This window comes from Haliotis rufescens, unplaced genomic scaffold, assembly GCF_023055435.1.
Source record: "Haliotis rufescens isolate VD_foot unplaced genomic scaffold, xgHalRufe1.0.p SCAF_5, whole genome shotgun sequence".
In the NCBI taxonomy this organism is placed as follows: Eukaryota; Metazoa; Mollusca; class Gastropoda; order Lepetellida; family Haliotidae; genus Haliotis; species Haliotis rufescens.
This window is the reverse complement of record NW_025964223.1, coordinates 61,657,253-61,674,790: the sequence shown is the minus strand read 5'-3', so window position 1 is coordinate 61,674,790 and position 17,538 is coordinate 61,657,253. Positions and strand designations below refer to the sequence as shown.

The 17,538-nt window shown below is 40.2% G+C and overlaps 1 protein-coding gene across 1 annotated transcript in view; it reads left to right on the top strand.

Moving 5' to 3' along the window:
• LOC124143837 (MLX-interacting protein-like) overlaps positions 1-17,538 on the top strand; it is an 86,346-nt gene that overhangs the window by 15,726 nt on the left and 53,082 nt on the right. The gene's annotated exons all lie outside the window — the stretch shown is intronic.

Below are 17,538 nucleotides of genomic sequence, written 5' to 3'. Positions count from 1 at the left end.
TATGCAATGTTTGAAGCCCATTTCTGATGTTATCCGCAGTGATATTGCTGGAATATAGCTGAAAGTGGCGTTAAAACCATTTTCACTCACTCATTCTAACCATAAAATATTTACCTTTCACGTTGTGACATAACTGATATAGGGCCGTGGGGTAGCCTAGCGGTTCAAGAGTTCGTTCCTCACGCCGAAGGCCCGGGTTCGATATCCCACATGGGTACAATGTGAGAAGCCCGTTCCTGCTGTTGCTGGAATTTTGCCGAAACCTAACCTCACCCACTCAGTTGTTGAATTTACTAAGACTAGAACAGTCCTTATACTTAAAGTGTGTTTGTTTCTTTGTTGTTTTACGCCGCACTCACCAATACTTCAGCTATATGACGGCGGTCTGTAAATAATCTAGTCTGGACCAAACAATCCAGTGTTTGACATCATGAGCATCGATTCACTCAATTGGGATACAGTGACATGTATCAACCATGTCAGCAAGGCTGACCACACGATCCCGTTAGTCGCCTCTTACGACAAGCACAGTCGCCTATTACGGCGAGCATGGGTTGCTTAAGACCTATTCTACCCCGGATCTTCACGGGTCCTAATACTTAAAGAAGCAGGCGATGACAGTCAACCCGTCAAACATGACATTTAACGCTCAATCCACCTATTCTAGCGTGTTTTGAAAAATAATCGATGCGAATCTTCACGGTCGCATCGCCACGGAAGATTATATTAAAAAGTATTTATGATAAGATTAAATCTTATCTTCCGCGGAGATGCGAAAGTCACGTCTGATGTTTCAGTTATAGGTGGCTTTTGTGATTTAAAATCGATATCTAAATATCTCAATTATTGTGTCTTTATGCATTGTTAAATCATGAAATTTGCAATCATAAGTTCACAAAATTCAGTGTTGCTGATCAAACATTTTCTAATGTATCTTTGAAATGCTAAGACAATAAATATGATAGAAATCGACTAAGACCAAACATTTTTCGTTTATTTTTAAGGATTAAATAAACTTAATACACAGTATTAAGGACGCCAGGGTTTGCAAACATATTGTTTGTTAAACTTTAACAATAGCGAGATGATAGCAGCTTCGCGTGACATTTTGATAGTGTATTAAATCAGATATATATATATGAGACTAGTCATAATCTTGTTGAACTTGAGGTACAACGTGTTACTGTGAGAGAATGTGAAGACGATCGTTTTAACGTTTGATAGATTTTACGAGCGCTTCAATATTTTCAGTCACCAACCCGCCTGTCATTCACGTTTCAACTTAATCGAGATATAGCAATCTGCTTGCTGTACGCGTGGAACGACCACGTTATTTCATAGACTGATAGTGTTGTGTTCGTTATGATAAAGACAAAATTAGACTAATTGCACACCTAACATTTAAATGTTGTATGTGAACCAGATGGTCCTATGTCCACATTTGACCAAAAGTGATGTTTCTTTCTTAACGGGTGATTTTCAAATATTGTTGTAAATTTCATGAAGCCCCTGTTGCCTGAAAGTAGTTTTACAGTAATTCTATGTCCTAAAACTCATAAGTTATTTAAAACCAGGGTGTTCTGTGTCCATGTCAAATTCTTGACACAGAATGATGATGTGACAAGGAGGTAGGACCTCATAGTTCCAAATCATTTGGAGATAGAACCATTTGGTTACCTTTTATCATCTAAGGAATGTGAACATTGGGAATGAATTTTGTGATCTGTAAGCTGAAATACTGTAGTATAAAAGGTTATAACTTCAATACAATAAGCTGTCACAAGTATGTTATCCCTCCTTGGGTGGAAACTTTGGTCAAAGATTATCAGAATATGCCAATTGATTTGACTAATTGAGATAGAACAGCATGGATATGAAAATAAATGTCCTAACTTCTTTTGGTACTCTTACATATAAATATTAGTTATCTGTAAAAGAGAAGATAGATAATTACTTTTGCGTTAAAAAACATATCCATTAATTTGTATTTGCTTGTTTCATGCGAAATAAATGCATATTGTTTTTAAAGTTAATATTATACAGCATTTCAAACTCAAAACTTGTAAAAATGGAGATAGGACATTATGTTTCTCAGGTGACGATTTTACATCGCAGTTCTACGTGAAAGAAGATTTGAATTGAGATTATATTTATAAACTGGCTTTGCAATTTGTTTTATCGAAGCTGGCGATATTGAAGGGGTGTCAGTTATGATCCATCACTTGAAAATGTATTGAAAATAGGATATAGTACTAACTATACCGTTCAGTGTACCAGGCCTATATTCAACCACGATACGTTTACTATAATGTTACCTGCCTACATTCGGCGTCCACACACCTCGTATTCATAAAAATGTGTTACCCCATTTGGTTAAATATTGAAGGGATGATCAACACGCTCAGATTTTGTGTACAGTGAAAAGCCCTTGAAAGTAGTGAGCAGTACGCTCAAATTTTGTGTACAGTGGGGTGCGGACGGGTAGCCTAGTGGTTAGAGCGTTCGTTCGTCACGCCGAAGACCCGGGTTCGATTCCCGACAATGTGTGAAGCCCATTTCTGGTGTCCCCCGCCGTTATATTGCTGGAATATTGCTAAAAGCCGCGACACGCCTCACTCACGCACTCACCCACTCACTCCATGTACAGTGAAAACCCCTTGAAGTTGTGATCAACACGCCCAGATTGCATGTACAGTGAAAACCCCTTGAAGTTGTGATCAACACGCCCAGATTGCATGTACAGTGAAAACCCCTTGAAGCTGTGATCATCACGCCCAGACTGCATGTACAGTGAAAACCCCTTGAAGCTGTGATCATCACGCCCAGACTGCATGTACAATAAAAATCCTTTGAAGTTGTGAACATTACTCTCAGATTCCATGTACAGTGAAAATCCATTGAAGTAGTGATCAACACGCCCATGTTGCGTGAACAGTGAAAACCCCTAATTCTATGGTACTGTATGGTATTGTTCTCCTTGTAATCGTCCGGATTAACAAGGTTCCGGACGATCAAAGTGAGTGGGTAGGGTCTATACCGTTGTAAGTAATGTAGGAACATATCGCGGAAGGGGCAATCAAGAATGGGTTTCACTGTTTTGTACGAGGGCTAGTCAAAAAGTTCTAAGCCTAACAAACAAAATTATTATTTTCCACATAATCTCTCCGCTTTTCAATACACTTCTCATATCGATAGTGAAGCGTTTCAGTTCTAGTCAGGAGACAGGTGTAAATCACTTGGTGTCAGGTCTGGCGAGTAATGGAGGGTGGGGAAGCTCTTCGAACCCACTTTGTCGCACAGCAGCCTTTGCAAGTCGGGACGTGTGAGAAGAGGCATTGTTATGAAATAGTAGAACTCCAGCATTCAGCAATCCTCGACGCTTTATTTTGATAGAATCTCTCAGGTGATGAAGCAAATCAGCATAGTAGGCAACGGTAATCGTCTTTTGACTTTCTAAGTAATCAACAAGGATCACATCGGCCATAACTTTCTTGAGGATCTCGAAGATTTGAATTTCTTTGGTGCTGGTGAAGTGGAATGGTACCATTCCATTTGACTCGGGATCATAGTGGTAGACCAATGTTTCATCATCCGTTACTAATCTCTTTTTGAATTTTACGAAATTCCCCTCAATTAGCCCTAAATCTTCTATGGCAAAGTCAGTTTTCCTTAAGATCAGAATTTAGAAGCACCCAACGGGCAGACATCTTATTCATCTGTAAATGTTCATGAATAATCGTTTCAATGGATGCATGGCATGTACTACATTGACTAGTTCACTTTGTTATGGCCCATAGTTGAAAGTTAGTCAGGCTGGGATCTTTTTGGACCAGCCCTCGTACTCATGTGGATACTCTAACCCAAGCTTTTACCTCCCAGTGTAACAAGTATGTAAGTATTGAAATACCATCTTCACTGGAAGTATCGGAAATAGTGGTGGTGGTAATATTTGTAGTGATAGTGGTATTATTATTATTGGCAGTAGTAGTAGTGGTGGTGGTAGTAGTGGTTATAGTTGTGGTAGTAGTAGCAGTAATAGTGGTAGTTGTAATAGTATTAATAGTGATACTGGTAGTGATAATAGTATTAATAGTGGTAATAGTAGTAGTAGTAGTAGTAGTAGTAGCGATAGTAATAGTTATGGAACGCTTCAACTGATTGTGAGTATGTTTATTATCTTACTGTCCCCTCTCTGTTTTATATATGTACATATACAGTGAGAGGCATTGAACATGTCCCTCGGTGATGTGGAATCTTGCACTATAGAAATATCCTTAATAATAGTAGTAGTAGTAGTAGTAGTAGTTTTAGTAGTAGTAGTAGTAGTAGTAGTAGTGGTAGCGATGATAATAGTGGTAGTAGAAGAAGTAGCGATAGTAATAGTGGTAGGAGTAGAAGTAGCGATAGTAATAGTGGTAGGAGTAGTGGCAGCGATAGTAATAGTGGTAGTAGTAGTAGTGGTAGCGATAGTAATAGTGGTAGTAGAAGTAGTAGCGATAGTAATATTGGTAGTAGTAGTAGTGGTAGCGATAGTAATAGTGGTAGGAGTAGTAGAAGCGATGGTAATAGTGGTAGGAGTAGTAGTAGCGATAGTAATAGTGGTAGTAGTAGTAGTGGTAGCGATGGTAATAGTGGTAGTAGAAGTAGTAGCGATAGTAATAGTGGTAGGAGTAGTGGTAGCGATAGTAATAGTGGTAGTAGTAGTAGTAGCGATAGTAATAGTGGTAGGAGTAGTAGAAGCGATAGTTATAGTGGTAGGAGTAGTAGTAGCGATAGTAATAGTGGTAGTAGTAGTAGTGGTAGCGATGGTAATAGTGGTAGTAGAAGTAGTAGCGATAGTAATAGTGGTAGGAGTAGTAGTAGCGATAGTAATAGTGGTAGTAGTAGTAGTGGTAGCGATGGTAATAGTGGTAGTAGAAGTAGAAGCGATAGTAATAGTGGTAGGAGTAGTGGTAGCGATAGTAATAGTGGTAGTAGTAGTAGTAGCGATAGTAATAGTGGTAGGAGTAGTAGAAGCGATAGTTATAGTGGTAGGAGTAGTAGTAGCGATAGTAATAGTGGTAGTAGTGGTAGCGATGGTAATAGTGGTAGTAGAAGTAGTAGCGATAGTAATAGTGGTAGGAGTAGTAGTAGCGATAGTAATAGTGGTAGTAGTAGTAGTAGTAGCGATAGTAATAGTGGTAGTAGAAGTAATAGCGATAGTAATAGTGGTAGTAGTAGTAGTGGTAGCGATGGTAATAGTGGTAGTAGAAGTAGTGGTAGCGATGGTAATAGTGGTAGTAGAAGTAGTAGCGATAGTAATAGTGGTAGTAGTAGTAGTAGTGGTAGCGATAGTAATAGTGGTAGGAGTAGTAGTAGCGATAGTAATAGTGGTAGTAGTAGTGGTAGCGATAGTAATAGTGGTAGTAGTAGCGATAGTAATAGTGGTAGTAGTAGTGGTAGCGATAGTAATAGTGGTAGTAGTAGTGGTAGCGATAGTAATAGTGGTAGTAGTAGTGGTAGCGATAGTAATAGTGGTAGTAGTAGTGGTAGCGATAGTAATAGTGGTAGGAGTAGTAGTAGCGATAGTAATAGTGGTAGTAGTAGTGGTAGCGATAGTAATAGTGGTAGTAGTAGCGATAGTAATAGTGGTAGGAGTAGTAGAAGCGATGGTAATAGTGGTAGGAGTAGTAGTAGCGATAGTAATAGTGGTAGTAGTAGTGGTGGAAGCGATGGTAATAGTGGTAGGAGTAGTAGTAGCGATAGTAATAGTGGTAGTAGTAGTAGTGGTAGCGATGGTAATAGTGGTAGTAGAAGTAGTAGCGATAGTAATAGTGGTAGTAGTAGTAGTGGTAGCGATAGTAATAGTGATAGTAGAAGTAGTGGAAGCGATGGTAATAGTGGTAGTAGAAGTAGTAGCGATAGTGATAGTGGTAGTAGTAGTAGTAGTAGCGATAGTAATAGTGGTAGGAGTAGTAGTAGCGATAGTAATAGTGGTAGTAGTAGTAGTGGTAGCGATAGTAATAGTGGTAGGAGTAGTAGAAGCGATAGTAATAGTGGTAGTAGTAGTAGTGGTAGAGATGGTAATAGTGGTAGCAGAAGTAGTAGCGATAGTAATAGTGGTAGTAGTAGTAGTAGTAGCGATAGTTATAGTGGTAGTAGTAGTAGTAGTAGTAGCGATAGTAATAGTGGTAGTAGTAGTAGTAGTAGTAGCGATAGTAATAGTGGTAGGAGTAGTAGTAGCGATAGTAATAGTGGAAGTAGTAGTAGTAGTAGTAGTAGTAGTAGCGATGGTAATAGTGGTAGTAGTAGTAGTAGCGATAGTGATAGTGGTAGTAGTAGTAGTAGTAGCGATAGTAATAGTGGTAGTAGTAGTAGTAGCGATAGTAATAGTGGTAGTAGTAGTAGTAGTAGTAGCGATAGTTATAGTGGTAGTAGTAGTAGTAGTAGCGATAGTAATAGTGGTAGTAGTAGTAGTAGCGATAGTAATAGTGGTAGTAGTAGTAGTAGCGATAGTAATAGTGGTAGTAGTAGTAGTAGCGATAGTAATAGTGGTAGGAGTAGTAGTAGCGATAGTAATAGTGGTAGTAGTAGTAGTAGTAGCGATAGTCATAGTGGTAGTAGTAGTAGTTGTAAGAACTTAAAATCTGCGTTCAATAATATCCCTTTGCATTTACAGTCACTGTTTCTATTTATTAGAAATACAAATACTTGGAAGACGTTAAAGCTACATGAAGCGCATTGAAAATATCTCCCCTTACTTATACATTTGAACTCAGGTACCACGACCACTGTATTTAATTACCAACATTGACAGTCCGAACTATTTTGATGAGTTGTACCCCTTTGCTTATCACGAGCCTGATTAAAGAGTCACGCGGAGGGAGAATGCAATTTGATAAGACATTTAACACAGGTGATCTTTCACCAAGATTTTTTTATACTGTAAGATATAAATTGCAACTCATTCCCCAAAGTCACGTGGGCCACATATATATGTTACATGCAGATACCACGACACTCTTGAGTTACATACCTGATAAGCGGGTAGAACCGGGTTTTATATAGGAATTATTGCATTACAGTTCAAGGTAGACACATGGCTATGCTTACACGACATTTGTACTTAAAGGAAGCCATCGACCGATACACAAAGGCTGGAAGACCTAGGTAACACGTGACCTCAATTCGCAATATTCTACTATTGTTACAACTACCACCTCTGACTTCGTCGCAATGATGACATCTTCAAAGCAGCTGTTTCACTCAGAAGTAGTTTTTGTGACTTGAAACCTCTGATTGGCCAATCTGAATCGAGTTTTTTTCAAAATCATGTGAGAATATTGTTTGACACCGCATCGTCAATCATGCAGGTATTCGCCATGAGTCAGGACAAAACCATGATCACATGCCGACTCGTAGTTAAGAGAAAAACTAGTGACCTAGAAACATAAGATAATCACGTGTGCTACCAGTGGCCACAGTGGGCGTGTCCAAAGAGCAAATAAAGTGATGACAGATGAGTGAGATGTGTATAGAATGATTCGTTGAGACTGATATGGAGAAAGGATAAGTTGGTTTGTTCTTGTGTGCTTGCTAGAGTGTATTTGTTTTTTGTTTAACGCCGCACTCAGCAATATTCCAGCTATATGACTGCGGTCTGTAAATAATCGAGTCTGGACCAGACAATCCAGTGATTGCCACCATGAGCATCGATCCACGCAATTGGGATACGGTGACATGCATCAACCAAGTCAGCGAGCCTGACCATCCGATCCCGTAAGACGCATAGTCACCTTTTACGGAAAGCATGGGTTGCTGAAGACCTATTCTACCCCGGACCTTCACGGGTCGATTTGTATCATGACTTGTCGGCTATTCTCTTCAATCCGTTTTGTCCGTATTGGGATATTGGAGAACTTTGGCACTGTCATTTGTTTCAAACAGACGCCCCGGATCTTTAGGGGTTGCTTGCTAGAGTAAATATGTAGATATGTAGGGTGGTAGTTGACATCATGTAAGGACATAATGACTTTGTATCCAACCACCTAGGTATGTTATATCACGATACCGTCACATGCAGGCACAGCGTTAAGAAGAGGATCTAGGGCCGTGTCTGGGTGTCCTGACATCCTTTCGGGTAAAGAATTGACATACTTCCCCTGCATATTTCCAGGATAACGTTTCTTTTTAAAGACTATAACAAAGTACCACTAAATGATGTAATTTAGTATGAAAGTTTTGACAAGGACTTTTTCAAATACATTTTAATTAAGAATAGACTGGTATATAACAGTTTCTTTAAGCCCATTGGTTCCACGGCAAACTTGAGATATCATCATTTCAGGCAATTTATCGGGCAATATTCCGTAAATTATGAAATTAATGCATCACCAAATTAATGAGTGTGTCGACCCTTGACCTAAAATGCGTCATTAAATTAATGCAAGTGGCCATACCTTTGAACTGTAAACAATTCCATGATATAGTGTGGGTGGACAGCAATTTGTGTGAATATAATTTGCTATCTTCACAAACTTAGCTTCAACCGCTTGAAAAGTGATCTAACTACCATTAAATCAAAAGCTGGAAATTCCAAATAACGCATATTTAAATGAGATAATTCGGGTGACACCATTACTGAAAAGTAACCATGTTACTACTATTAGGTACTAGCTTACGAATACTGTTTGCCAAATAAACCTCCTATGAGTAAGGCGAGCAGATAAATATATAAATTCAACGCCAGAGAATAACCAGTCTCAATTATCAGACGAAAGAGATTCCGCTGTGCGTGAAAGCTAAATAGCGGTGAGAATAATATGAATGGATCACTGAAAATCAGTGATGATGCCAGGTTTTCGCGAAAAGGATAAGCATGTCCTGCCCTACAGGTAGCACCCGCCACTCACGAAATTAATAATAACTCGTTACAAGATTGAATAAAAAGGAACGAAGATATATCTTCATAGAAACAGTCTAACTCTCCTCGGTGACACTACTCTCGCCGTGACCGTTAAATCCCCGAGGGATCACCCGATATCGCAAGGCACAAATAAACATGTCGATTGAGACACTAAGATCAGGACCTCCCTGAATGTAACTTTCAGTCTGTATACAACGATTATCTGTGCGGTATAAATTGCAGAATCATTAATCCGATGGGATGATTTACCAGACTGTGTGTACACTAAACAGACAGAGCGCCAAGATCCACAATGCCAGTTTGACAACCAACACTGGATCTCCTTATCCTCAGCGGTAGACAGGTAGTCCAGACTAACCACGTGGTGTATGTTGCGTTGTGGTGTTTTGTAAATGTCAGTTTAAATCCTTGTAATAAATGCGTCTCCTAATCCTAACATTGTATTGTCGGCAGAAAAAAATATTTAAATAATTTAAACAATGATTAGTGATTGTAAGAGTGCTTAAAAAATTATCTCGGGTCCATTTTTCTCAAAAGTTAAGAGTGAGTGAGTATGGTTTTACGCCGCTTTTAGCAATATTCCAGCAATATCACGGCGGGGGACACCAGAAATGGGCTTCACACATTGTACCCATGTCGGGAATCGAACCCGGGTCTTTGGCGTGACGAGCGAACGCTTTAACCACTAGCTTACCCGACCGCCCCAAAAGTGAAGAGTGGGGAACACCTTTCAATTTATGTTATTGGAAACAAAGGTTTGCTTGTTTGTTGTTTGACGCCGCACCCAGCAATATTCCAGCTATATGATGTCGGTGATTGATATCATACGCAATTGGGATACGATGACATGCATTAACCAAGTCAGCGAGCCTGACCAGCCGATACCGTTAGTCGCCTCTTATGACAAGCATGGGTTTCTGAAGACCTATTCTACCCCGAATCTTCACGGGTTGGAAACAAAAGTAGTGAGGGAGAAGCAGTTTTGTTTTTCAACTGGAACACACACACAACTGTGCGTAGTAAACTCAGCTCTTAACTATACCACGTCAGTTGTCAAGCATGAATAGCAATACTTACTTCATGTGACGTCGGAAATATGGAAGCTACTTTCATTGGTCATAAAAATGAATGACGTGCAGGATTTAAAGTGACCCGCCGATGCCCGAGAAACATTTACTGTTTTAGCTTAATGGCCTGTACAATGTGTACATACACAACAGAAGCATGTTGGTTAGCTAACCATTGGTCACGAGGTTAAAGCATACTTACTCGCTATATGTCTGGATTTTTAAATTTGGAAAAACAAATGTTCTTGCAAATGTCAGGACGCTGCTCCTTGTTCAGTGCTCCCAACATGTGACTCAATACCTCTTGATTCTATTTACTGTGCGCTCGATTATTACATTGTTACCTGATTTAACCGAGTTTTCCACACCAGTTAATCAAGGATAAGTTAGGGCAGAATCCGAAATAAAAGCATTAACTGAAACCTTAGATATAATTATGGCTGCCAGGAAACGGAGAATCACTATAACCATGTGCTAAAACACATTATTATGAGTTAAAAAGTGTTTCATTGCTTGACAAAGCTGCCATTGTACCATTTCTGTTTAATGCATATAAAACGTCAAGAAAGTTGAACATTGCTGTAATCACGTCAAACTATATGCAAACTTTTGATCAAAGTTGCATTAATGATTCTAAAGTAGTTATATCAACAATCGGAAGTTACATTTTCCTGACGCATATCAGAATATACATATACTATGAATACCAGGGTAATTATATTCAGCAGAATGCTTTTATTCGTGATTGAATCAATGCATGAAACCAATTTTCTTAAGCGGTGACGTCTTGTAGACTGCTAACCAGAGTACCGCAAGGGTTCGTTAGGTATATATATATGAGCTTACACTGGTCATCCCAGAATAACTTGGGTCATACACTGATCAACAATATTTAGCATTACAGAATGGATTCATCATACCCTCGATAACCGTTGACGTTACACAGATATCGTACGAACAATGACTAAGCTTATCATGATTTAAACACAGAACCTGCAAGTACACATATTCTACTGTAAAGTTCGAGTAAATGTTATGGCTTATTTCAGCTTAAGTATTTTAAGGCAACAGTTTTTCCTCCTTATGATTGCAAGCCATTATTAATAAGTATTGTAAGATCAAATGTAATAATCAAATTTTATAGATATGTCGTTGCAAGGAATCAATTGTACATCATTTCTATTAAAGCATCCGATTTCATAACTCATTTCACCCGTGAAGATCCGAACAGATTGAAAAGCATCTGCAATGTCAACCCTGTTTAACAAATATTATAATTCAGGCAATACAAATGGGTATCTTTCGGTATTCATAATGTTATTGCTACCCCGAATAGCCCGCCTCCTTGGGCAGGTGACTTTGGTCAAAATATGCCTCTGTTCACCAAGCCGTGAATGGGTACCCGGTAGGATGATGTGACGCTAATGTGACTGTATTAACCTTCTAGTACCTCACAGGGTGGTTGGGCTGTATGCCCAGTGAATGAAAATGAAGTGCACACTGATCCATTCACCGGGGAAGTGATATATGCCTCAGTTCACCCAGCCGTGAATGGGTACCCGGTAGGATGATGTGACGGTAATGTGACTGTATTAACCTTCTAGTTCCTCACATGGTGGTTGGGCTGTATGCCCAGTGAATGAAGATGAAGCACACACTGATCCATTGACCGGTGTAGTAGGTCTCTGTGCTCTTTGAGCATGATAACCAGCATGACAAACACAACCTTCCCCTGGTACCGTGTGACTAATAAGGGTGTTAACTGTGGTTTGTAACTCGTCCTTGCAGATTGTGCCATGTGTACTGATAGTGACCGGTTTGCAGTTGCAGTTTGATGACTTCAAGTTATCTAAAGCTTTTTCAACACTGTTATCAGCAGGGGTTTGAGAAGTAATCATCTTAGACTTTACAGACGTATACACGTTTGCTTGTGAATATAGTTTTACGACTTGCTTAGCAATATTCCAGCAACATCACTGCAGGGGACACCGAACATGGGGTTCACGCAATATATGCATGTGAGGAAGCGACCCGAGGCCATCGCTTTAATGGTAACACTAGGCTATTCCACCGCCCGACCGTCCCACCGTCGCACCGTCCACCATCAAAGATCCAAAGTCCCACGGCCAAACCGTCCCACCATCAAACGTCCTACCGTCCTACCGTCACACCATCCAACGTCATACGGTCCTACCTTCCTACCATCCAACGTCACACCTTCCCACCATCCAACGTCACACCGTCCCACAACCCCACCACCTCGGGTCATCGTCCCACAACCGTACAGTCCAACCGTCCTACCGTACGACCGCCCCTCCTCCAGAATAGTCCTAGATGTTATGTATAAAAGTTTAATTCTTGTAACCTGTATCATTTATGTCTCTCCAACATAGACTTCTGGGTTAAAACAATGAAACAGACACTTGCTGATTAACAACCGCAGACAACATTCTAGACGAATGCACATAATTCAGTAAAGAAATTTCGTTTGTTAGTATGAAACCTAGTCATTTTTTAATAATAGTACTTATTGTTGAAAACATTTCACCCGACGGATATGTATTTTTTGTACATATATGTTTACAAGTTTAGTACCATTAAAAGTTTCGGGCGCACCCTGCATACCCACTGATCCACGTATGGTTATAATGGTCCCAAGGTTTACTTCTGCAACATAATATGTCATGTGATACATGAAAAGGAAGATTGAATTCTGCCTTGGCGAAATATGCTGACCGTTTGACCTCAACCGTGGTTAACCCTCCTAATCTTACAATTTACAGATCAGATTCAGTCAGAGAATGATATGTTTTTGATACCGAACATTGTACAGCTTGGGGAGATGGTTCATTTACAGTTGAAGCACCGTGGCCTGGGTTAAAGTACAGGAAAGGTCGTGGAGCGATACTGGTCCGGTTAGAAAACTCTGTCGCATGCCCAAGTTTTGGTGGTATCTGTTTCAGACATATCGCCACAGGCGTCGGTTGGACAGACAGGAGTCGGTTTCGCATGTGTTAAGATCTGTTTCAAGTTCAAGCGTTTTTGTATTGAGGCGATGACAAGGGCACACATAGAAATCCTGTACTTTAACAATACCTTGTTCTATAAAGGGGGGCATGGGTGGCCCAGTCGTCTAAGGCCCCGCAATTCGCGGTGCAGAGTTACGTCCCTTGGGCGCTCCAGAAACCTATATGATCGCGAGTTCGAATCCCCGATTCACCTCGATAATGTTTCTCGGTTTATCAGTACCATACCCGTGCCCGTTGGCTTCACCAATGTGGTAAACGTAAATATCTGCATCACTTCGGGCTTTTCTCCTTCATTACGTTGACATGCCGTGATGTTACAGGAGCAGCGTTAAACCCAACTCACTCACTCACTCACTGTTATATAAAGGTACAAATAAACGTCACAGACATGGGAAAATATGAACATGTGAACACGATTGATGCATAGTCTGATTCACAAAATAGATTTGGGTATTCAGAAATATGTTTTTAATGTGAGGTTTTCACACATTTTGAAGTTTTTCACGAGACTGTCTTCTGAAATGACGTAAACAAATTACTTCCACATTCATGGGGCATGAATATATACAGAAGGTTTGTTTCAGATCATTTAGACGCCCGAAATTAATCTTGAAATAAGCATTTTTGCATAAAATGAATACAAGTCGGATTGTTTGACTGCATGCCAGTGATCAAATAATCTCGCTACGACCCACCCAAGTTGACAACAAACAAGAATTCAGACTGAAAGAAGCAGTTGTCAACATGGTACAGCAGTCGATAAATTTACTCCTGTATATATTGGAGGCATGGGTAGCCCAGTCGTCTAAGGCGCCGCGATTCGCTGTGCAGAGTTGCGTCCCTTGGGCACGCCAGAAACCTATGATGGTGGGTTCGAATCCCGGTTCGCCCCGATTATGTTTCTAGGCTTGTCAGCACCATACCCGTGCTTGTTGGTTTCACCAAAGTGGTAAACGTCTGAGACCTGCATCACTTCGGGCTTTCCTCCCACATTAAGCTGACACGCCGCGATATAACTCGAATACTGTTAAAAGCGGCGTTAAACCCAACTCACTCCTGTATGTATTCGACACATGTTCATAATCACATCTGAATGATCGCCATTTATTCCTGATGACACCTTATCGCAAGATCCGACGTTCATACAGTTTGGCCCTCACTCTATGAAGGTTCATATTCAATGAACTCTTACCCCGTGAAAGTCTTAAATGAAAATTGTTTTATCAGTCTCAGTGAAAGGCAATAGGGAAAACGTTACCAATAAACAATGAAATGACACTATTTGTTAATGTGTTATCCCTTGTAGATGAAAATGACATGACGAATGAGTATGCTGTTTCAGTAGAATATGTAGATGAAAACATTAACAAGATAATGATAATAATATCCAAAAAAAATGTGTTAGTTGACACAATTTACGGGTGTCCTGTGGCAAACTGTGAGATTCCTGAGTCAATAGTTTCTACATCGTCATGTTACCAGAACGTTCATCCACCTTTATAAAATTATATTCTGTTAGCTTATTGAATACAGTCTTCGCTTGTCGTGCCGAAAAACCTGGTTCGATTCCCCACATTGCTAAAGAGTGTAGATCAGCGTTAAACACAACTCACTCACTTACTCTTTAATGCTTCTGGTGCAACAGTATTACTACTCTATTCCATATTATCATTATCATCAGGTTATCGAAAGCTCATATGTCCAGTTTGTATTGCGAAGAAAGCCAAGAGACAAGCATTTGTTACGCAAGACTAATTTTATCCCTGAATCCCCCAAAGACGTAAGCATTTTTTAAAGCGTTAAAAAAGTTCACCTGTAGATATTAAAATTTTTGATGGGCATTTATAAGTTGGGAGTAGGTAGTGGGGTTACAATATCATTATTAAATGTATTGTCGTTTAAATACCCGTTTGACGTAAAACAATTACAAATAAAACTGGCTTTCATGTTAAAAGTATAGTCGGTCTACCACGGACATCCCGAAGTCCGTATTTCGAAGGCCCAAAGACCGAATGTATTTGTAGCCATGGAGGTGCCCTTCCTTCACGCTTGGTGAAGCTTCAGGTTAATATATTCACAAATGATCATGATAGCGAGGACTTACAGATTTGTATCGTCATCGTCACGAGTGTAAACGAAATTGACAATATTTTAGTGTTTTAGAATGCAACTAAGAACGTCTACGCATGCGTAGCCACTTCTTTATAAGGATAGGAGATTATATAGCATATACCATGTGTCGTCACGTGAACTTACAGCCATCCACAGCACGCCGAGGTGAGTGATTGTCATCGCCATCATAAGGTTATTATAGATATCATCTTTTGCATACAGACGACTTGGCAAGACTTCCACAGCGGTGAATTATTTGCATGGAAAACATATTATGAAAAAATATTTGACGCTATGATTACAACATTTAACGATAACGTGTCATATTGTTGTCAACATGAGATTTTTTATGAGTTCCCTTAGTAAGGCCTTTGGAGATCTCTATCCCGACGCCGGTGTGAAGATATGTCCATATGCTTCACAACTTTTTTCTTACGTTTGCAAGTGTTTGACTACTGGCATACTCAAGTACATGAGAATGTCTACAATGAGCGACAAAGGCCGATTAATCCACCTTCAAGATACCGACGCAAAGCACCACACATACATACGGGGGAGAGAGAGAGAGAGAAAGGTTGAGAGAGAGAGAGGGATTAATGCTGAACTCAACAATATTCCAGCTATATGACGACGGTCTGTAATTAATCGTGCCTGAACCAGACAATCCTGTGATTGACATCATGAGCACCGATCCACGCAATTGGAATACGATGACATGCATCAACCAAGTCAGCAAGTCTGACCACCTGATTCCGTTAGTCTTCTCTTACGACAAGCATAGTCACCAGAAGTAGGGAGGGGGAGATGGAGAGATGGAGAGAGAGAGAGAGAGAGAGAGAGAGAGAGGTTGTTTGTTTGTTTGTTTATTTATTAAATAATGCTGAACCCAACAATATTCCAGCTATTTGACGGCGGTATGTAATTAATCGTGCCTGAACCAGACAATCCAGTGATTGACATCATGAGCACCGATCCAAGCAATTGGAATACGATGACATGCATCAACCAAGTCAGCGAGCCTGACCACCCGATCCCGTTAATCTTGTCTTACGACAAGCATAGTCACCAGAAGTAGGGATGGGGAGATGGAGAGAGAGAGAGAGAGGTTGTTTGTTTGTTTGTTTATTAATTAATGCTGAACTCAACAATATTCCAGCTATATGACGGCGGTATGTAATTAATCGTGCCTGAACCAGACAATCCAGTGATTGACATCATGAGCACCGTTGCACGTTGACCAATGCAGCTGACGGTTGAGGTAGTGGAGGGGGGGGGGGGGGGGGTTATTGTTTTACGCCGTTCCTAGCAATATCCACGCAATATCACCTCGAGGGACAAAAGAAATGATGTTTACGGTTGGATACAAACCACGGACATCTGGAAGTAGGGTTGATTAAAAAAAAACAACCTTTCATGGAAGTAAAAGTGAATTAGTATGATTTCAACCCATTGTTGTAACCGGGCACTGGTTTTCGATGTGACGGGACGAACTTCTAAACCTTCATCACCCCCACCAATCCAATATGAGTGAGTGAATGAGTGAATGAGTAAGGAAATGAATGAAGTTTTGGTTAACGCCGCTTTGAACAGTTATCACACAGCATACAACATTCCGAACCGAAAAGTCCTTGTGTTAGCCCTTTAATGCCAGGCAGGGCAACAACAAGTACCATGTTTTAACGGCTTTTGATATGACGCGGTCGGGGATCGAACCACTGACCTTCCGCTCTCCCGGCAGACGCTCAGGAGGCCGGAGGCGGTCTCCCTGCTTAGGGAGAATCGAACCAGTGACGTCGTTGGGATGAGCTGATACCTTAACGTCCAGGCGTCTCCTCCTCTTTTCACCCATGGTACATTGAAGCAGTCAGAGTGTGATAAAACCTAATGTGCTAAATTCAAAATCTACTCTGTAAACAATGTGTTTCAAAGGTAAACACATACAATACATGTCAGGGTCTAAACATGTTTGGGAATGAGTCAAAAATTCTAAACGGATTACACATTTGGGTCTAAACATGAACTGAGTCATCAAAACACAACAATCACATAATCTAAACATGCATAAATAAATATTTATATAATTTAAACATGTTTAATGTTTATCAGAGATTGAGAATGTTTAGAATTTAAATAAGTGTAAATAAAGTGTATATCAGTTGGAATTAAGTCAAATATGGTCTAGTTGTATAATACATATGGCAGTTAGATGTACAATATGTACAAATAGACACCCCCCCCCCCCCCCCCCCCCCCCCCCCCTCACCATGCTTGTATATCCCATTAAACGCTAATAACAACCATAGAAAGCGCAACTTTTTTAAATTACCTACAGTGAGTTGTGGGAGATTTGGCATACGGGGCTTGCCCACATTTAGATCCGGAACACGTTTAGCTCTTTTACATGACATATTATTTATTATTGTAC